The sequence below is a fragment of the Notamacropus eugenii genome, chromosome 1 (genome assembly GCF_028372415.1).
Source record: "Notamacropus eugenii isolate mMacEug1 chromosome 1, mMacEug1.pri_v2, whole genome shotgun sequence".
Lineage (NCBI taxonomy): Eukaryota > Metazoa > Chordata > Mammalia > Diprotodontia > Macropodidae > Notamacropus > Notamacropus eugenii.
The window spans coordinates 710,694,087-710,716,390 of NC_092872.1; the positions used below are offsets into that span (position 1 = coordinate 710,694,087).

The 22,304-nt window shown below is 39.0% G+C and overlaps 2 long non-coding RNA genes across 2 annotated transcripts in view; one reads left to right on the forward strand and one right to left on the reverse strand.

Moving 5' to 3' along the window:
• The window catches only part of LOC140521445 (uncharacterized), a 194,809-nt gene that overhangs the window by 98,524 nt on the left and 73,981 nt on the right, over positions 1-22,304 (forward strand). The gene's annotated exons all lie outside the window — the stretch shown is intronic.
• LOC140521444 (uncharacterized) lies at positions 1,895-11,879 on the reverse strand. The gene is made up of 2 exons (XR_011972935.1): positions 11,669-11,879; positions 1,895-2,469 (listed from the first exon to the last, which is right to left on the reverse strand). It is a non-coding gene; the product is annotated as an uncharacterized lncRNA (long non-coding RNA).

Consider the following 22,304-nt stretch of genomic DNA (forward strand, 5'->3'; position numbering starts at 1 on the left):
TTACTCAGGTATAAACAATTTATACTTCTGATCCATAGTTTATCCCAGATGAGTTGTCCATAGAGTCATGCATGTACCAGATGAAATCAGATTCTTATAGGTTTAGGTTCATGGAAAGAGGAATAGAGGTGGGGGCGGAATGATAACATAGCAATGTCTTTAGTTGGTGCACTGTGCCTTCTTCTAGGTAGGGATCGTCCATATCTGAAGTCAACTCAGTTCTAAATATCCAGTTATTATTATGCTAATAGAAACTCGGGCACATAGCAGTACAGAACCAGAATTCTCAAGGTATTTAATTGGAACTGAAATGGGAGCATAAAATAACAGAAACATTCTCAGAGTCTATTCCTCAGTTGAATACTTTCTCACTCCATCTTCCCTCACAGAGAAAAGGAAGAAATCTTTCCTACCTAAACACAGGAAAAAGCAGAAAAAGGTGATGGACTCAAGGTGTGGAATGAGACATAAATTTTTGGACATGGTTAATGGGGGAATTTATTTTGCTTGACTATACATATTTGTTACAAAGGTTTTGTTTTTTTTTTTGTTTTCAGTGGGGGAGAGGAATGGAAGTTAAGTCCACAAACATGAAGTATCTACAACTATGTGTCAGGTATTGGGTTACAAAGAAAGGAAAAATAGTTACTCCTCTCAAGGAGCTCCAATCCAATGGGGAAAAACATGCAAGCAACTATGTATAAAAAAGAGACACACACAGAGAGAGAGAGAGAGAGAGAGAGAGAGAGAGAGAGAGAGAGAGAGAGAGAGAGAGAGAGAGAGAGGATAAATTAGATAAAATCTCAGAGGGAAAGAATCAGCAGTGCAAAGGAGACAAAATAAATTCATGTTTGTTGAAAAAATAAAATTTAATTTCAAAAAGAAAAAAAGTAGGACGTTTCCAAAGCTAAGGGAATCCCTACACAGAGTCCTCACAAATGCACTCATCCTGAGTCAGATTCTAGTGGATCATTTTGCTCTCATTGGAGCTTCCCTATCCACTGCTCATAGCTCTATGCCATCTTTCATCCCCCTGGCTACAGCTTATCACAGCTTCTGCAAGGTAATTGTATACCCTGTAAGTTTTTGTAAGCATTAACTAATCCTTAATCATCTTAGTTGTCCGTATACTCATCTGGTCAACTGGCCAGGTGAACTACACCCTCATGTCTTGAAAGAACTGATGGATGTGATTATAGAATCACTGTCAGCAACATATGAAAGATTATGGAAAATTGGAGGGCTACCACAGGATTGGAAAAGGACAGATATAATCCCAGTTTTCCAAAAGGGGAAGGGAAAAAAATATCTACCCACCACAGACCAATAAGTTTGACCTTGATTCCTGAGAAATTCTTTAAAATGACATCGTAGAGATGATTGGAAAGTATCTAGAAAGAGAAGTTGTCATTATGAAGAGTCCACATGGCTTCATCAAGAACAGTTTGTGCCAAACTCACTTCATTCTCTTTTATGACAGAATTACTAAACTAGGAATACAAGGGGAGGAGGAAGCCAATCTTAGCAAAGCTTTTGAAAAAGTGTGTAATACTAATCTTGTGAAGAAGATGAAGAGATGGGGCCAAGCGGATAATGCAATCAGATATACTCAGAACTGGTAGGATGGCCAGACTCAAAGAGTTTTTTAATGATTCACTGTAAACATGGCAGGAGGTCTCCAGTGGAGCACCATCAGGGATCTATGCCTAGTTATCTGCTATTTAACATTTTTATAAGTGGTTTTGGATAATGGCATATATATTATATACTCATCAAATGAGATCATCAGATGACACAAACTCAGGAAGGACAGTCACAAGGGTGTGATAGAGCCAGTTCATACTGGCTCAAGAGAATCAATTATTAAATTGGAAATCAGCAAAACTGCAAATCAGGGCTTGATTTATTGTTTTATTGGTTGTCTAGATTTAAGAAAGTTATGGAAAAAATGTTGATACTGCAGATTAAGCTTAAAAGTATACATCATACTCAAATTTTTTTTCAGAGGGTTGGTTGTAAAACATTATACTAGCACAATACTGGACAGTTAACACAATGAATGACAGGATCCAAAAGGATCTTATTAGGCTCAAGCATAGGGATGAACCTAATAAAATAAAATTCAACAGGGATAAATGTAAAGCCTTATACTTGGGTACAAAAAGAAATCTATTCCATCAACATAAAATGAGAAGAGGAGGAGAGTGGGAGACTTGGATAGGCAGCAGGTGTTCTGAAAAAGTGTTTGTCATTTTATTGAACTGTACATTCAATATGGGTGGACAGCGTGATAAGATAGCCAAAAAACCCTAATGCATCTTGAGCTTCATTAGGAGGAAATCGATTCCAGGAACATGGCGGTGGTCATTTCACCACTCTGACTTTGGCAGACTTCATCTGAAGTGTTGGGTTCACTTCCGGCCTGGATAGTGTCCAGAGAAGAACCAGCATGGCGACCTTTAGTTTAGCCTGGAGAAAGAAGAGAAGAATGGAACATGATAATTGTCTTCAAATATTTAAAGGGTTGCATTGGAAGAGAAGTTAGACTTGTTCCCTTTGTCTTCAGAGGCCAAAACCAGCAGAATTTGGGTAAAAGTTGCAAAGAAACAAATTTACACTTGATATCCAGAAAATTTTCTCTAATAATTGGGGCTGTTCCAAAGTTAAATAGATTGCCTCTAGAGCAGGGTGTGGGGAACCTGTGGCTTCCAGGCCACATGTGGCTCTCTAAGTGCTTGATGCAGCCTTTTAACTGAGTCCAAGTTTTATAGAACAAATCATTTTATTAAGGGGATTTGTTCTGTAAAGTTTGGATCAATCAAAGGACCATATTTGAGGACCTAAAGGGCCACATGTCCCCACCCCTGTTCTAGAGATTCCCTAGCCTTACAGGTCTTTGAGCAGAGGCTGGAGATGCCTCATCAGGTATGTATATAGGTTGCCTTTGTATTTAGGTTGAACAAGATAGAACCTGAAGTCCCTTCCAGCTCTCAGATTCAGTGGTTCTGTGATATCTAAGGCCCTGTTCCTGGTCAACTTCATGACTAAGGACCCATTGTCATTGCTGATGTGTGGCTCAGATTCTATTTTCTCCTAACTGTCCCTGTCACTCCTTGATGGAATTACCCTGAGTTTAGACACACAGTCTCATGGAAACTGAAGTTCAAGAAACTCTATGCTTAGCCATGAGGTCTGGAATCTCATGGGAAATGTAATCCTCTCCCTCAGAATTATCTATATTATTTATACACATATACTTATGCAAACATATTTTCCTCATCTATATTAGTATTTTTTATATGTTTTTGTTCCAAACTACTGCCATATGATCCTAGAAAACTCATTTGGGGGTAAAAACAATACTCTTTTAGATTTTCATCCATTCAGATATACATAGAAGTAATGTGATGTCTCCAGAATACTGCTTTTGAAGGTAGCATAGAAGTATGCATATGGTGGGATGCTATACACAGAAATAATAATAAGATTGAAGTTTTAATTTTCACATTCCGAAAGGAATTAAATTTAGGTGTGGTTAAGATAACATTGAGGTCTTACTCTAATGATTTCATTCTTACCCTCCCATTTCCAAATAAACTATAAGGCCACTAAGAACAGGAATAGTGAGTATGTTATGGAACATTGTGGTCAACACAGTAGTCTGCCCATAAGTGTTTAACAAATGCTTGTTGAATTTGAACTCGAACAATTCATATCACCAAGTTTTTTTTAAGTTTGATATTTATTTCATCAAATATTTAGGTATATCTTATTTCTTTTTCTTAATTGAGAAATTTTTTTCTATCCTTCTTTCACCTTTGTCCCTCCCCACCAAAAAAAAAAAAAAGGAAAGGAAAGGAAAACCCCAAGTGTCATATATCCCTACATTGGCCATAACTGAAAACAGATGTCTCATTTTTTATATTGAGCCCATCGTCTCTCTGCCAAGAGATAATATTCCTTATCATTGATCCTCTGTGATCGTGGTTGGTCATTGAATTGAATATAGCTCTTAAATCTTTCAGAGTTGTTCATTTTAAATGTTATTGTATAAATTGTTCTCCTGATTCTGCCCCCTTAGCTTGCATCAGTTCACATAAATCATCCAGATTTCTCTTAAATAACACCTCTCCTCATTTCATGAAGTGCAATAATGTTCCATCACATCTGTATGCCACAATTTGTTCATCCCTTCCCCAATTGTTTCCAGTTCTTTGCCGCCACAAAAAGAGCTGCTATATTTTTGTACATCTGAACTCTTTTTTTCTTTCTGTGATATCTTTTGGCTACTTCCATGTCAGTTTATATTTTGAATTGAGGTCTTATACTGTCTTAGGGGCACTAATAAAATAGAAATGCCTCCTTTTCTTAGTTGTGTTGATGTTCTGAATCTTGGTGAGACAAAAGGTACAGCAACCAAGGATGTATGGGATATACTTATCCTTTGTGTGAAAAGAGGACTTTCTGAAATCAGCCATGCAAACCTTTCCATTATCACTATATTACCTCTGACTGATTGCAATAAGCAGCAGGATTACGTTGGACTAGAATTTGATTGTAAGGCCTCTCTTAAAATTAACTGTTGTTCAACTTATCTCCTATTATTCTGCCAAATTCCATCCAAAAAGTGGCAGCATTTGGTGAAAAGAAAGAAAGAGAGAGGGAAGGAGAAAGGGAGGAAGGAAAAAGGAAGGAAGGAAGGAAGAAAAAGAAAGAAAGCAAAGTGGCTTCTAAAAAAATTAGCAAAGTGCATTAAGGCTCTTTTAAAAAGTAGGTTATCAATCAATAAATAATTTTTAAAATCACTTGAGGACATTTTCCATCTTCGTTTTCATGGCTGTGTCTGAGATAGGAAGATTCATTGGGATAGATCAAGTTACCCCTTATTTAGCTCATGTTACCCAGCTTCTGCCACAATGTAGATACATAATGGGATGTGATAGGGATCAAAATTGGAAACCGTAATTTTGTCTCTACCTGGTTTCCTGCACTTGCTTCATGCACTCAGGTAAGGTGGCAGATACCTGATCTTAGAGTTTTCCAGACTAATTGCATAGGCATTGATCTCTTAATGGTGGAAGATGAGTTTAATTCATCCCCAAACCCTTCTAACTTAACAGCAGAAGAGGAGTTATTACTCCTTGCACTCACCATGGGCATTACATATTCTATTATTTATCATTTACATATTAATGAAAGTATGGAAGAGTAAGCCTTCCAAACAGGGAAATTAGTTTGCAAAGAATGGAAGACCATATGATTGAGGTGATGAGGAAGATCAGGGACTGGATCTACAGTGGAGGATTTGGAGATGACATCACTGAAGGGACTTAAAAAGTCAATTGGTGATGATTTGAGAGGAGAAAGACCCAGAGGAGAAGCACCTGTCATAGCATGAGGAAGAGCTGGTTGAGAATGACATGCATGATGGGAATAAAGGAGCAAAAGGTGGTTGAACTGAACAGGGATCTGACAGAGAGCCAAACTCAGAAGAAGCAGGAGAAAACATATGGATTCATTCCCAATGCTGGCCATCAGTGCTCCCTAAGGGAGAAAATACTAAGGACTAATGAAAGAGTGGGATTTAAGAAATATTCTCCCTGGAACTGAAAAAATATCAAAAACCTAACTGAGATGTGCCTTCATTTATGTGTCACAACACATAAATATCTGTTCATCTTGGGTTGGCTGCTCTTCTTTTCACATTTTCATGTTAAACACACACAGATACATTCCCACAGATATGTCCTGCTTCATTGGCACTTTGGTGGGGGAAGTAGAAGAGTCTTCTCCTGAGGCAAGAAACCCAACTACCAAAGAAGCTGAGTCTCCCTTCAATATTCATTTCAGGCTAGGGAAATCAGGGAAGTCTTGGACCACAGAAGAAAAACGAGACAGCAGGAAAGAAATGAACATTCACATGAAAGTATCCAGAAACAAAGTCAGTGAGGAAAGCTGGACAGTGGGGAACATCCCCAGACTAACCTTCGAGGCTGAATATTCCCCTTTGCCGGTGTTTGGAACATTAAGAAAAGCTGGTTTTCATTTGGAAACAATAGAACCTAACAGAGGAATTTATTTATTTTAAGACTAATGTCTGGGGAAGAAATATAAAGGACAAAAATTACAGATACCAAAAGTTTTAACGACTTTAAAATGACTTGGAGCCAGTCACAACCTCCATGGGCCTCAGTTTTCTCATCTGTAAAATGAGGGGGTTGAACCATATGACCTCCAAGGTCCTTCCCAACTCTTAGTCTATTATCCTGCGACATTCTGCCCAACTCCAGCTTTTAATTAGGTGCATCAAATTATGTTAAAGCGGCAGAACCTTGAAAGGATTTGTCTACTAGGGGCTTTGTTGCTTTGATTACAGGCTGTTCTGCCTAGCCACTGCTTGATGCTTATAACCATTACATTCTCTTAGTGGGAAATGTCAGCGTATAGATCCGTGGCCATTTTGCAACTTTGGCCAAACAATCCTCCCCAACACTTCTGTGATGAGTTTTCCGGGCCATGCTGGCCGTCTGAAATTGCTGTCTGGTTCAGAACAGTAGCCACATCCTGATCTCTTGGGATATCATCTGGGTTTCATGTGATACTGCTCCTCATCTGGGGTTTATAGAGAACAGGGGTCTCGACCTTGGGGCGGGAAAGAGCAAAGCCTTGTTAGGAATTGTCCAGGGAAAACTCTTAGGGAAAAGGAATGGTGTGGAGGAAAGGGAAATGGGAAGGATTGGGGGAATATAGACACTTCATTAAGTGCCAGTGACTAATGGATTAGCTGGGTGTGGCCTTCAGGCTGAAGTGAAATCATTTCCAACTCCACTGGCTGTAGCAAGGAGAAAGGACAAAATATGTTAAAAATAAACTGTGAATATGACCAAATGAGAGTGGGTGCTCCAAGCTGTAGCACATCACGGACCTTAGGAAATACAGCTTTAAAAAGTACAAAAGGCCTTCAGTGTGAGGTAATGAGGCGCATCTAATTATATTTAAGAAAGAACAGCAAGAACTCCTCAGGAACACAGAACCCTCCCCTTTATTCTCTCCCAAACCAGTCAGAATTCGGGGCTGAGAGACACCGTTATTTCAGAGAAGGGTGCGGAATTTAGAGTGCATCACGGAAAACAAGGTTGTTATTTTCCCATAACTGGAAGAGAGGAAAAAAAAATCACAAACCTTTCCCTGTCTGTTCTCTTTCCCCTCCCCAAAAAACCTCTCATCAGGAAACTGAAAAGAAAAAAAAAGAAAGAAAGAAAAAGGAAAATCAAAGCAAACAAGCAGTACCACCATGAGAAATCAAGGCAGTCAGAACGACATTTGACACCACCAGGCCACAGCTGAAGAACAAGGGAGAAGTTTTCGGACGACTGTCACTGACCCATAGTCCCTCACTCCTAACCTTGCTCTCCAACATATGTTTCTCATTTCCTTGCTTCTAGCTGGCCCAAGCTAATGATATGTGTTTTGGCAGCCATCCCGTGCTTGGCATACAGCCTGCCTTGTTCTCATTGTCCCAGCTACTTACAGAAACCTCTTTCTCTGTCTCTTTCTCTCTCTTAGAAAGCAGCTTAAAAGAACAGTAAATATGCAAAACGACCCATGCTCTATACAGCTACCATCTTGAATACTGTCCCCTCCACCCTAACACACCCCATCAATAAAGGCCTGAAGAGACTGTCCACGGGTGAGGGGTAAGTGAAATACAAAGGCAGTGGAAATTCAAACAAATTGGCCCATTAGAGTCTCGCGCTGCTATAAATACTGTGGAACTTGGCTATTTTGAGGGACGATGGCATGGGAAAGTTCGGCCTGAAATCTTGAATCTGTCAGAGGAGACAGATCTCCCGCTCAGACATGGGAAGAGGAACGGAGCGCGTAGCCCGCGGGAGGGAGAGGGGCATCAAATCTGGAGAATTCCAGGCTAGATTAAAATTGGAATAGGAGATGCTGTTACATCAGGTCTCACCCTTGCTCTGCAAGAGCTGCCAGCCTGTCTGAGACTTGGGCCTCTGATGTCACTTAGAGTGTCTGTAATCTCAAAAAAGCCACACATGCCCTTTGGCTTCTCAGGGGTCAACGGATTTCTCCATTCTTCCTAAGGGAGCAGTTAAGGAAGTGGAGGAGGGGTGGGAAAGAAAGCCCCGGGATGATGCCCTTGCCCTACCTTCAGTGAAACAGGTTGGAATTTACAATTTAGGCTATAAATTTAGGCCATCTTGACCCATCAGATCCCAACATTTGGCTTAGGATTTTGAAAATCAGATAGAGTACTCAGTTGTCTGATTTACCTAAATATATTTGCCTGGGAAAAGCCACAGTGCATACATACCAAAGCGGGCATGCCTGATGCACTTGTCCAAGTTAAAATGCCTTGACGTTCTTTCCCAGGGTTTACTGGTAAATCTCAATAAAACACTAACATTCCATAATGAGTATGCACATTTATGGACATACATATATGTACTGTATATATGCCCTTATCACATTCATATATACTTCCTCACTCACTCTCTCCTGCCAACTGACATCTGTGAAACTACCCAGAACCTCCAGCTACGTTCTGCCTTTTCTATCTCCACCGGGTTCCCGCTACTTCATATTCAGAAAGGAAACCCGATGGCCTGACTGTGAATGGATTTTGTATGTCTATCCCCTCTATTTTTAATATTTTTAAAAATAAATAATATCTCTCATTTATGTGCACTCCGATTAGATTTGGATCTTTGAGACTTGGATGGATCTTGAGGGGGTTACCAGGGAAATTACTCTGACTGATTAGAGGACAATTTGTTGGCTACCAGTAGCAAAGTCTAGAGAAGAATTCCCTTTTTATCTTGTAGCCTCTATAAAAATGGATCAAATTATGACTTTTCATAGTTTTGTAGTTTCAAAGAAATAAAACGTAGTCTTCATTTGGTGGCCTATCCATGGCAAACCTAAGCTCCTAAAACTATCTTCCTATTACCACTGAACACAGGGGTCCTGGATAAGGGGTAGGATAAGTTGTCCTCCCCACAACCCTCCCCTGAAAACCCCAGAGTGGTGCTCTGTAGGGAAGCAAGAAGCTCTGAGGGAGAAAACCAGCATTACGGGCACTGCTACTCATTAGTTTCCTGTTGGCAAAGCATGGTGCCTCCATATCCACCAACTGGGGAAGCCTGTGTTCCTTACCATCTCCACACCTGTCCCCTGCCCTCTCTCTCTCTCTCTCTCTCTCTCTCTCTCTCTCTCTCTCTCTCTCTCTCTCTCTCTCTCTCTCACACACACACACACACACACACACACACACACACACACACACAGCAAAAGGCTACAATTGCTTTATAGACATGTTACCTTAAAAGTCCATGTTTGCTTACAAAAGGAGAATACCATTCTAACATTACTTAATATAATACCTTGAGAATCCATGAACCCACTGGTGTGGGGGCTCCCTCCATCAACTCAAGTCTCAACCTTTCAATACTGTAATAGACGTAATTCTTGAGTTGTTGCGGTTTTGAAGACTTCATCATCCCATGATGAGCCTCCCCAAACAGAGCTGTCTTAGTCCCCAGACAACAGGCAAATTGTAAGCACTTCATAAATGCTTTGAGTGACTGACACATAGTCCTTGCTGGTTCCAGGCTCAAAGCCATTCCAGCTTGGTCGGAACTTGCCTAAAATTGTCCTCTGCTGGCATGAGGTTTGAAAACCAGCATCACCTCTGCTCCACAAGGAAGCATTAAACCAGGATTTTAGGGAAGAAATTTTAGCCAAAAACAATTTATCAAAGATACCTAGAAAGATAAAGATGATTCCAAAATTGTGTAATATATTCCAAAGCCAAGATCAAATAATATTTTATTATCATATAATCCATGTATTATCATGTTATGTTTGTATTATACCAGTTACTGTGTAACCTATGACTCAAAACTATAGTTCTGAGCTTATCTGTACCAGGAATAATTTTACATATACATATATACACGCAGATATATATTTATATATGTGCATGTGTATATATACACATGCATATATGTGTATTTATTAATAACTAGAAGTCATAGTACTTTAAGAGTTACAAAATATTTATATGTATTATAACATAATACATAAAACCCTATTATTATCCCCATTTTGCAAATGAGAAAACTGAGGCTGAAAGAGGTTAAATGATCTGCTCAGGGTCACATAGCCAATAAATGTCTAAAGCCATATTTAAATTTATGTCTTTCATGTCTCCAAATCCAACATTCTACCCATGGTGCCACCTGGGCTCTGGCTGATAGTCCCTGACTTATTTTGATACCACCCAAAACTTAGAAACATCAGAATTTTGATTCATTGCTAACACTCATCAAGGTGTCCAAATCTAAGCACCAGTTCACAGTACATGGAACACAGAATAAATTTAATAGATAATATATATAATATATATATAAATTTAATAATAAATTTAATAACAGCAGGGAAAAAATTGTACCCAGTGCCAACAATTCAAAAAACCTTTCCTTTATGGCAAGCCCCATGTTCTTCCAGTTACCTGAATAATCACTGCCAAATAATAGTCCTAACTAGAGGTTAAAGTCCCCTCCAAAGAGTGAAATCTCAGGGCTGCTGGGGACTTAAACAACCCAGTCCTCTGGTAACTGCCACCTCCCCTCCATGACCTTCACTATCATCCTAGAATCAAGTCCTCTATCCCCAAATAGGGAAAGAACTCGAGAGAGCTGGTTGGCTTCTCCTGGGACTGCCCAAGTGACATGACTCATGGGATTGCTGAAGGCCAAGGTCCCCACTGGCTTCTTGCCATAAAAGTCACAGATCTCAGCTGGATTCAAACTCTCTACCTCATCTAGCACATTCTCCATCACCCAGCTACCAATGATTCCACTGTCACCTCATCATCTCTTTCTCTCTTGCTTGTTTTCCCTTCTCTTTCTCTCTCTCATTCTCTCACTCTCTCTCCTCTTCTCCTCTCTTCTCTCCTCTCTCACTCACTCACTTGTTCTCCTCCCTTCTCTTTCTCGCATTCTCTCTCCTCTCCTCCTCTCTCTCATTCTCTCTCTGTCTCTCTCTGTCTCTTTCTCTCTGTCTCTGCCTCTCTATCTCTCTTTTTTGCTCTGCCAAGACCATGGAGGTTTTATGACTCAATCTGTTTGCTGCTGCCCCTGTCTACTCCCTCTTCCTCTGAGTCTCCTGCTGTCATGAGCTTCCCCACTGTAAATCTCCTCAGAGAAGTGTTACAGTTCTGACATAACCAGGACCAGCCACAGTCTTAGTGATACATTTCTAGCCCTTTTGTTAGTCAGGCCCACAGGGAGCACACTCCAACACATACATACACCCACACACACACACACACACACACGCACACACACACACATATACACATACCAGTTATACCCTCACTGCAAAAAAGAGTCATCAAACTCTGTGAAGATCTGTGTTGACTCATCTTAACCAAAAATCCCCAATCCTCATCCCAACCCAACAAAAGGGAGAGACATTCAGACAGAGGAGGAGGATGAGAGAGGAGGAGGAGGAAGGAGAGAAGGAAGAGGAAAAGCAAAGAGGAGAAAAAAGAGGAGACAGGAGTGATGAGAAAGAGAAAAGGAGAGAGAGAGAAAGAGAGAGAGGGAGGGAGAGAGAGAAAAAACATTTATTAAACACTTACTTTGTGCCAGGCGCTGCTCGAAGTCAAGAAATACAAATGCTACCAAGCAACAGAATTCTTGCCCTCCAAGACCTTGAGTTCTAATGGAGGCAAACAACACAGAAAGGGAAGTGGGAAGCTGGAAAGAGAGTCAGAGACAGTGTGGCACAGAGATGTCCCAGAAGTAACATGGAGGCCTGGCTCCAGGTCAAAGAGAAGGCAAAAGCCAACAGAGCTCAGTGTGCCAAGGTTTTCATGGGGAGATATGATTTATGAGGCCCAGAGTGTGGGAGATAACCAGGAAGAAAGATTGAAATTCCATTCACTTGGTCTCTTCCACCTCAGGGTATGAGGCCTGTGCTATACACAGTCATTAACGCTTACTCACTCTTGGAGGATTAGGAAAAGCACTATGTTTCTGGCTATTCTAAAGGTGGCAAATTTATTTATTGCAATGAAAGCAAAATTCCCAGTCACTGTCATTCACCCTACCATAATGGCAAAAACTCATCCCTATCACAGCTGTTCTACTTCTTTGACAACCAAGATTACCTTGTTTAATTTTTTGTATATTTAATGTCCCTAAAACCTTGGATATTTTCTCCGTGATTTGCTGCAGGCTTATGCTCCCAAGCCTATGACGATCTCCATTGCATCAGACTGAAGAAAAGTCAAAAGCTCCTTTTTACCTCCACCTGGTAGTCCTGGGCATTAGTAACCTACATTCCATTCTACCATTCAGAGTTGCTCTGTCTGGGATAAGAATATCCTCTCTTTGGAGAAATAGGAAGAAAGTACCAGTGGCAGGAGAATGGTGAGGGAGAAGGCCAGAGACAAAAAGATATAATAATGTAGCACCACCTACATAAGGTCAACAGTACTTTTATACGTAGTGTATGTCATTAAGACGCTGGTTCTCAGCAAAATGTTTATAAGTTTTTAAAACTTTGGTTGTAACATCCCCAGGATCCTTTGTTTCTCCCATTGTACAACCTTGAAGTCCATTCATCTCAGGAACATTCTGCTTTAGAAAATCCAGCAGGCTTATCAGATAAGGGAGCGTGATAGGGTCCTACCTCAGATGGTGAACTATTCTTCGGGAACATCAAACAAATTCTAAGGGCAAGAAGGGATGGAGTTCAATATTAATCAGGTATGGTCTCCTGGCCTCAATGTACTTATGGACTCAAAGGCTCTCCTATCATATCAATTTCCATACTGATCAGGACAAGGTCACAGTAGAGTACACCAGAGATAGAGACAGACAGAGAAAGAGAAAAGAGAGACAGACAGACAGAGACAGAGAAAAGATTGGACCTATATTGTCATTGCTGTAGAAAATTCCCAAATAAGTAAGCTCTCTCTACCAACACAAGTCAGCACCTTCATGTCAGTGGGGGGACTTATGTACTTCACAGAGAAAGAAAAAAAATGCTAGAAGGGGTAATTCCAGTGAGAAAGAGCAGGGAAGATGTGGGGGAAACTGAACCAAGTTTATGAGTGACATTAATAAAATCTTGGAAGATGTAGCAAATCAGCAGGATTGTTTGAGGTTGGAAATGATATTAATTGAATGTCTTAATATTGACAACAATACTCAGCGGCAACACCCCCATGTTGGAAGAACTAGGCTGTGGGAGGGATGTACTGGAGGGAGATTTGGTAAAGGATAGATTTGAGCCAAACAAAGAGTTTCATTAAAGGTAAAGTTAAGACACTGGCATTTGCAAGATAATGTGGCCTGGGCAGGGGAGGGGTTGGGAGGGAGGTGATATTCACAGAGAAAATATTCCAAGACAAACAATGTAGGAAACGAAAGAAAAGCCAAATTAATGGGTAGTAATGACAATGGAAGGACATGAGATATCTGTGATGAGGAAGGAAGCAGAGGAGATGCATTTGTATTTTAGGAGGTTCCTCTCCTCTAAAATTAAAAAAAAAAATCTGTCTGTTAGATAAAGGAAGTTAGAATGAAGGTATGAGCTTCCTTACTCAAGTCAAACAGCTAGAGCTAGGAGAGAAGAACCATAGAAAACAACAGCCAGAAAGCTGGCTCAATTTCAGCGTCATTTGCTTTAATTTAACATAGAATTAAGATAAAAAGAGAAAGCAAAATTATTGAAAAGGATGAGGTAAACAGGTAAGAGCAGAAGAACCGAAAGGGTCCATGATGTATAAGGGGATTTTTTGATTATTGCTCTGTCGAGTACCCAAAGTTCAGTGCGATCTGATGAATTATGTAACTATGTTAGTATCATCTGTCTAGGGCAGTGAGGTGGTTCAGTGGATAGAATGCTGAGCCTGGAGTGAGGAAGACTTGAGTTCAAATCCGGCCTTGGAAGCTAACAGTGTGACCTTGGGAGAGTCCCTTTCACCCTTTTTGCCTCAGTTTCCTCATCTGTAAAATGAGCCAGAGAAGGAAATGACAAACCACTGCAGTATCTTTGCCAAGGAAATCCAAATAGGGTCACGAAGAGTTGGACACAACTGAAATGGCTGAACATCTGTCTCCATGACTTCCTTATAATGGTGCCATGAACATCTTTTACCAGCTACTGTCGGTCAGAAAAAAAAAAGATGTAGTGAGCAGGAAGAGATTCAAACCAACTAATTTGTTTTTAGGAGGCAACATAGGATAGAGAAAAGGGCAGTGGACTTGAAGGTAAGACCCAAGAGACTTGGGTTCCAATTTTGGCTTCGCCATTTCTTTGGAACATAGGATTTAGAGTAAGAAGCCTCTTTAGAAGTCATCTAGGCCAGCCCCTCATTTTACAGATGAGGAAACAGGCCTAGAAAGCTGCACTGGTGGTATATAGCACATCTTTAGACAACAAAATTCTAAAACAAAACAAATAAAGTCCCACCTTGTATTATATCCAAAGGTACTGGTTTTTTAACTGTGTTGGAATGTATTGACTTTACTGATTTTATTGTACATCACAATTGCCAATACTTTCTCCTTAATTCTCTGATCACTAGGACTGAGAGTGAGTTTCCATAAAATGTGAGAGGAAAACCCACCACGGGTTTATTTGAGCTAGTGCTCAATGGGATCCTCCTTTTCTTCCAGCTTTACGGGTCACAAACCTTCACCTCTTCTCACATTCTGGCACACTGAAGGGCCTACAGAGTCATTTCCCCACAATAGCTCCAGGAACTAGGTAGCAGAAACATTATCATCCCATTTTACAGAGGAGAAAACTGAAGCCCCCCAAGAGCTTCAGTCATTTGTCCAAGGTCACACAGCTAGAAGTATGTAAGAATGGAATTGAGCGAAGCCTTCTGCCAACCAAGCCCAGTCTTTGCCCCATTATACGGCGAGCCCTTAAATGGTTAAAATATCAGCACATTTCACCGGTCTTAGGTTTCTCATAAACATTCAGCAAACCAATTTCACTCAATCGTTCATATTAACTACTTAAGTTCTTCTCTCAGAGGATGTGGATTGTTGTTTTATGCCCAAAGTCCTATAATTAAATTTGACATAAGCACATGGATTAAATATGTGGTTGGGGGGTGGGGGTGGGGGGAGGAAAGGGAGTGGAAGGTTTCCTTCTCCTTCCTCTTCTCCCCATACAAAGACTGTAACCATGTAACCAAATCATGGACCCAGTATTTTAAAAATAAGAAAAGTTTCCAATCTCATTAGTCAGTTTGTTGTTTATCAGGAAAGTTTCTGGGCTCAGAGTTCCAAACCCTTTTCCCTCCACTGATTAAACAACAGCAAGTATAACAAATTAACCATAAAAAATGCTCAGAGATTTCATACTTTCCACTGGGGGTGGTGAGGATGGGAAGCGTGTGTTTAGCATGTCATACAGCTATTAGAGCATCTGTTGATGGGCAATAGATGATTGTGAGAATTCGTTTGGAGCTAATTTGTCAAACTGACCTAATTCATGGGAATCTTTTCAAGGTTGGAACCATAAGGAGGATGCTGCACATTTTACAGTTTTGTTAATTACATTAACTTATGCATCAGATCATCCATTTCACTCTGATGGGGCTTTTATTCACTTGAAGGTTTCCAATGAAGGGTCCTCAGGTGATTTTGAAAAGGGCCGTAATCGCCTAAGCAGCACACTAATAAATGTGCTTTCCATTTCGGGCCATCGTCTTGACAATTTCTTGTGGTTTCCAAAAAGAATTCTTTCTCCTCTCCCTTCTGAAAAGAAATGGAAGACTGCTTTTTTTTCAAATGTTTGAGATAGAAAGCAACGTACTTAGTGGATGATAAAACATTGATTACAAACCTACTATGTGCTTGGCACCCTCCTAAGTTCTGGGGACATAAGGGAAGGCAAAAGCAAGACTGCTGCCCTTGAGAAGCAAAAGAATTATGTACACGGAAGATATATACAGTGTTAAGTAATCTCAGAGGGGAAAAGAGAGATGAATAAGAGAGACTCCTGCAGAAGTGGGATCTGAGTTAAGCTTTGAAGGAAGACAGGAAAGTCAGGGGGTGGAAGGGATGAGGTAGAACAATCCAGGAACTAGAGACAGCCAGCCAGGAAAAAGGCATGGCACTGGGAGATGGATGGACGTGGGTAAGGTAGGCAGGGGCCAAGCAGATCATTTTGTATTTGTTCCTGCAGGCTATAGGGAGTCAAATGAGTTCTTCTAAATCAGTACACACACACACACACACACACACACACACAGAGGAAGTAAAACTTTAAAAGAATGGTAGGGAGTGATCACTTGTATTTCTCCTCTTTTACATCCAACCGCTCTTGCCCAATCTGAACTGACTCTGCTTTTTAAATTGCTTACCTAATCTGGCAACTTCCTGCATTGGCTTCTTCTCTCTGTTAACTTCCTTTAGGCCTCATGAAATATTACCCAGATTCCTGTCCTTTCTAGGATGACATCTTTTATGTTTAACTGTCATTGTGGGAAGAAAAAAAAAATCCTCATATCTCTCCTTTCAACTCCCTTCTGAATTGTCTCTCTTTTTACGAATTCCACTCTGCATCTTTTCCCGCTGCAACACCATAGACCAAAATATTTCTCCAGGTTTTGGCTCCCATAAATCTGACTGCTGGTACAATGCTTCTGACTTTCATTTCATACTATGTGGCTCAGCCTGTATACAGTGTTCAGATAAAGCCTCGGAAATCCTCTCTACGAGGGCTAACATAATTCACTTAGGCTCGATTCTACTATCCGTAGTACCCATAATTTTGTTAATTGTTTCTTTTATTAGGCTGAAGGTTTTGGTTTATCTACCAATTCTCTCCAATGCTGATCCTGAGCCCTCAAGGTTTATTCTTGTTTCTTGGTTTATCTTTCTAGTTTCATAACTTATATTTCTGTTCATTCAATTACGTAAGCCTGTTACGTGGCCCACAGTCCTAATCTAGTGCAGGCCTTTCTGAACTCTACTACCCTCCCTCCTATAATCCCGCAATTTGCTATCAAATGCAATTACTACAGAGCGTACTATCTTCTGTGGCCAGTTCACGAGAGTTGCTTGCCTTTCTGGAATTGCTTTTAAGCGTACCTTCACTTTGAAATCACAGTTAGATCTCTTTTTACTCCAAAGCCACACCTCAGACTCTCTCATGTCAACAAACAGGCCCAGTAACCAAGTGAACATGTTTCTAGGGGCCTTTGGAGTCATCTGTGTTAGCAGGAGGAAGAACTTCAGTACCCCTCCATCTCTTAAACTCCAGCCTAATAGGCAGAAAGTATAAGGATATCCCCAATCCATTTTGTGAGAAGTGGGCCAACTCTTTTTCTTCTCCAACTGTGGCTACTACTATTTTCTTTCTAAGACCCTGAAAGTCAGTCATTTTGGTCAAATCAATAACATATTCCTCTTCACTGATTCGATTCAGTGTCATACTGAGGGTCTGATGAGTGTGGACTTTGCCATAGCTAAGGTCTCTTGTGATTGGGGTGGGGGGGAGGGGGAATGGAGAGGAGAGTCTGGGTATTGTTTGCTTAGGTGGGGTTAAATGTGAGAAACTAAAGAATGCAGTCTAGCTGCAGGCTTAGACAGTCTTTCTTAATCCATCCTCTTCTCCAAGGTCCATATGAGCATTTCAGTGCTCACAATCTAATAAAGGTAAAAGTGACCAGTTTGCCCCCTTGGCACTAATCCTGATATGGTGCTCTTGTATACAATGAATGCATGCACTCCTTAGTATACAGATCCTCATTCCTCTCAGCATAGATCAAAAACCATCCCTGCCTTCTCATACTGGGCCATTCTCGCTCATGCCTTTCTAATGACCTTCCACTAAGGATTCCCCCAACATGCTTGATGTTGTCCTTCAGGTTCTTTTAATTTGGAAGAATCCCAGTAAAGCACTTCAACTCAGTATAACTGACTTGCCTTGTCAGTCATTACTGCCTAGATATACTAAACACTTAATACATGCTTTATCTGTCTATCTATGTGATTTTAATAGCTTGGCATAGGGGAAAGAGTGCTGAATTTGGATTTGAGTCCTATTTCTGGCACTTTCCAGCTATGTGATGAAGAGAGAACCTCTGGAACCTCAGTTACCTTATCTCTAAAAACGGAGATGTTAATAACATCTACTCATAGAACGGTTGTAAGGATCAAATGAAATAATGTATGTGAGGCATTTTACAATACGCAAAGTGCCACCAAAGTGTTAACTATTCTTTTATTATCTCATTCTCATCTCTTTTGGAAGAGTTTCAAATTGAAACAGTCCTGGGAGAAGTAGCCATCTTATTATTCTTTTATATTTGATGTTGTATAGACTATTCTCAGATAGATAAAATAACTCTTTTTGTAGGTGAATAAAAAGTATTAGGATGTAAACTCATCCTTGAAGACTCTGTGAAAACATCTCTGGGGCAGCTCTGGTAGCAGACAAGATAAGATGATGGATATGATCTGTAACTCCTCTTTGTTCCCATATGATTTTTATCTCCTCTGCTGGATTCTTTATATTTTTAAGTTTTACCTTCCATGTACCTGGGAGATTATGATTATTTATTTAATATGATATATTTTTATATGTATTTAAAATGTTCTTCTTTGTACCTCATATTCAACAAGTTGAAAAAGATGATAAAAGATGAGAATAGACAATGTTGAAGGGGCAGTGGGGACATAAGTACACTGGTGCATTGTTGGTGGAGCTGTGACTTAGTATGACAATTTTGGAAAACCATTTTGGATTTATACAAGTAAAGTGACCAAAATGTCCATATCCTTTGGCCCAAAAAAACAACTCCTAGGCTTATAGCCCAAGGATGTCATTGATAGGAAGAAAGTCCATATATACACCAAAATATTTCTAGCAATACTTTTTGTGGTAATAGAAAACTGGAAACAAAGTGATTTCCCATGGATTAGGAAATGGATTAATAATTTGTCACATAAATTAATGAAATGTTGATGTACTATAAGAAATGACAAATATGAGGATAGAAAAAAGAATGAAAAGAAAAGTCTGATGCAGAGTAAAATAAAAACAATAAAACAATATTCACAATGACCACAACTATGTACATGGAAAGAATAATCACAAAACAATCAAGAGTTGACGTTACAAAATTTTAAATACACAATCTGGCTCCCAAGAAAAGAGATGGGAAGAGTTCTCCACCACATGCTTTTGCAGAGAGATCCACAGATGGGACACATTGCATATATTTTCAGACTTTTTTTTTCTATGTATGGCTCAGTTTTGCTTATATTTCTCTTCTCTTTTTTTTAATACTATTTGCTATTTGTGGAGATTCTCTGGGAAGATGGAAAAGTACTAGGGAAAATCCTGATCATATAAAACAAAGGATATGAATAAAATATATTTTCATAAAATGTTGTTTTTATATGTTAATGTTATATCCAGGCTATAGAGGGCAACATCTCAGTCTGTGATTATGATCCAGTTCCATTATCGTTGATTAGTTGAATTATCTGGTCTATTGTGGGGATTTCTCTTGTGTCAGTCCAATAATGATAATCGTCTTCTGATAAATAGATTCTAGCCACCAGATAATATCTTCCTAGACATTCAGTAGGTGCCAGTTCTCTCATCCTCAAACAATAAGTTCCATGATTTCTAACACTTCCTTGCATACTATAAATCTGAGTTCCTTAAAGGATAACCCTGCTGCAATTTCCAGTGGTAAGGATGTAGTATTTTCCTTTTTAAGCTTCTGTTTCCAAAATCAAATTTGTGTGAGTTGACCATTTGCTGGATGCTTCTGGTTCACATGATGCTGGTTGACTCATGGAGATGTCACCCATTGAATATCTTTTGAATCCCCTTTTGAATCTTACCCATTTCATTGGCTCTATGCAGCCATAAAAAAAAAATCCTTCTGGTTACACTAAACAAATCCATTCTGTGTCTTTTAACAACCTTTACTACTTATTATTCATTGAAGTGAGGTACAAAAAGTACATCTGTAGATTTTTCATCCTCTTATCATTCACTCTAAAAATGACTATGAATCTTCTTCCTATGTTTAAGTCAAGAAGGTGGTCATTTTCTATGGCTTCCCTGGGATAATTTTGTTAATATTGTACAGATTTTGAGAGAATATTTTTCAAATATGTATCATCTATTTTATAGCTCCAAAAGTCTATGTTAAGACTTGTATTATGGGATTATTGGTTGTATTTAACATATACTCCTCAATCAGCAATTATTTTAGGATACCAGTCTTTTAACATGTTTAACTATAGCCTCACCTCTGATACCTTTATGTTTAATGTGCCTTGCCTAAAGGTGACCAAGGTACGTCCTTTAGCAATTGTTTCAGAGGATTTTCTGGATTCAAAATCAAAGCCTTCAATCTTTCCTTGGTGTACATCAAGAATTTTTCATTCATCAAGTTCAAATTTTGTCACTTTTAATCACTGAAGAAGTATTTCTTGAAATGAAAGAACTGTTTAATGTGTTTTTCAGTGACACCATACAGTTTTATATTGTCCATATATTAATAAGAGATTTGTATTCTACTCTCTTTTTAGTTTGGAAGTCATACTTACTCCTAATGGATTTAATAATAGGAAAAACCAAAATGAACTTAAACTGTCTCCTTAAAATAGTCCACAATTTATATTGATTGCTGTTGATGTTATTGTGTCGATGATATGTATTAGAGAACATATTTTTGTGTGGATATCAAGTATTTTACCATTTTCATCATATTTGGGACTGGTTTGCATTTTTGAAGTACATGAATGAGCCATGAATTCAGAACTGAGTCAAAGGCTTTGTGATCATCAACAAACATACATACAAGTTATGGTTCTTTCAGGTTACTTGTTCAGTAATTATTAAGTTGATAATTTCTAGTTCAAAAATGTATTACCATATATACATATATATGTATGTATATATGTATATACATATGCTATCTCCCCTAATAGGGTATAAATAGTATAGCAATTATTTAATAAATGCTTGTCAGTTTATTAATTGATTGTATGAATAAAAAAAAAACTCCCTAGTCCTTAACAAGGTGGCTCTAAGCTAGTTTTTCTATTTTACTATAGTTTTCTAGATCTGTCCTGACACAGCCTGATTACCTCTAGTCTCCTTGTGAGGTGTCTATTTACTCTGCTCCCCCAAATTCCTGAACTAACGTTGAGCCTTGTCCAACTGGGCTCTCATGCCCAGGTTTGCAGGTCCATTCTCTAAACCTAATACCATTCGCTCTTTTTTCAAAATTATGTTTCCTTTCTTTAAAATCAGCTAATTACTGAATTGATAACATTATCCTTTATACTGCCAGGACTTTTAAACACTTCTTTTTCACTCTTAAGTCAATATATTGTTTTCTTATAAGTATTCATAGATGTTTGAATGATGGAAGCTGAGAATGCTTTGCATGAATGCACAAACGTAATTCATCATTTCTGATGCAATAATTTTTTATTACATTTGTACATTTCAATGTGTTTACCCATTTCCCAATTATCTAAAGACAGTATAAGGTATCGCCTTAGATTATAGTTCTTTTTCCCTTTTTTCTTTTCTTTTTTAATCCTTTCAATACGGATCTGATCTTTTGGATTATTTGTTTTACTGGTGATTATTTCCTCTCTAGTATTTTCCTCTTTCCACCGTTGTTTGTTTCCTTATTAAGTTTAATGTATTTATACATCAAACCATTTGTGTGTGTGTGTGTGTGTGTGTGTGTGTGTGTGTGTGTGTGTGTGTACTCAAATATCCTCAGTACATTTCAAGTAAGAGAGCGGTTCATTAGATGACCACACCCATACCCCTTCGTATTTGTATCCTCTTCTTCGTGCATGCTTTAAATACAAGAAATAGCAAGTTCCACCCCCTTCTTTCTCTTTTCTATTTTAGTGTATTCCTTTTACCTTCCCTTCACTTTTTTCTCTTCAACTCCTTAGAATAGAATCTAGCAATGTGAAGACTTTTGTTTTCATTTTAAATTTAATTCCCTTAACAAACTTAGACGTTCCAAAGGGACATTTCTTTCTTCTCTTCCTATAGAACGTTGGTGCCACATCATCATTTAACTCCTTTTAATTGCGCAATAAATTTTATCTTTCAATATTTCTCTTCATTCTCATGTTTCTGTTTCAAAGTTCCTACTCCATTCTGGTCTTTTCATCAGAAAAAAAAAACTTGAAGTTTCTCTATTCCATTAGAAAGGTTTGTTTTCCCCCTTGCAGGATTATACTCAG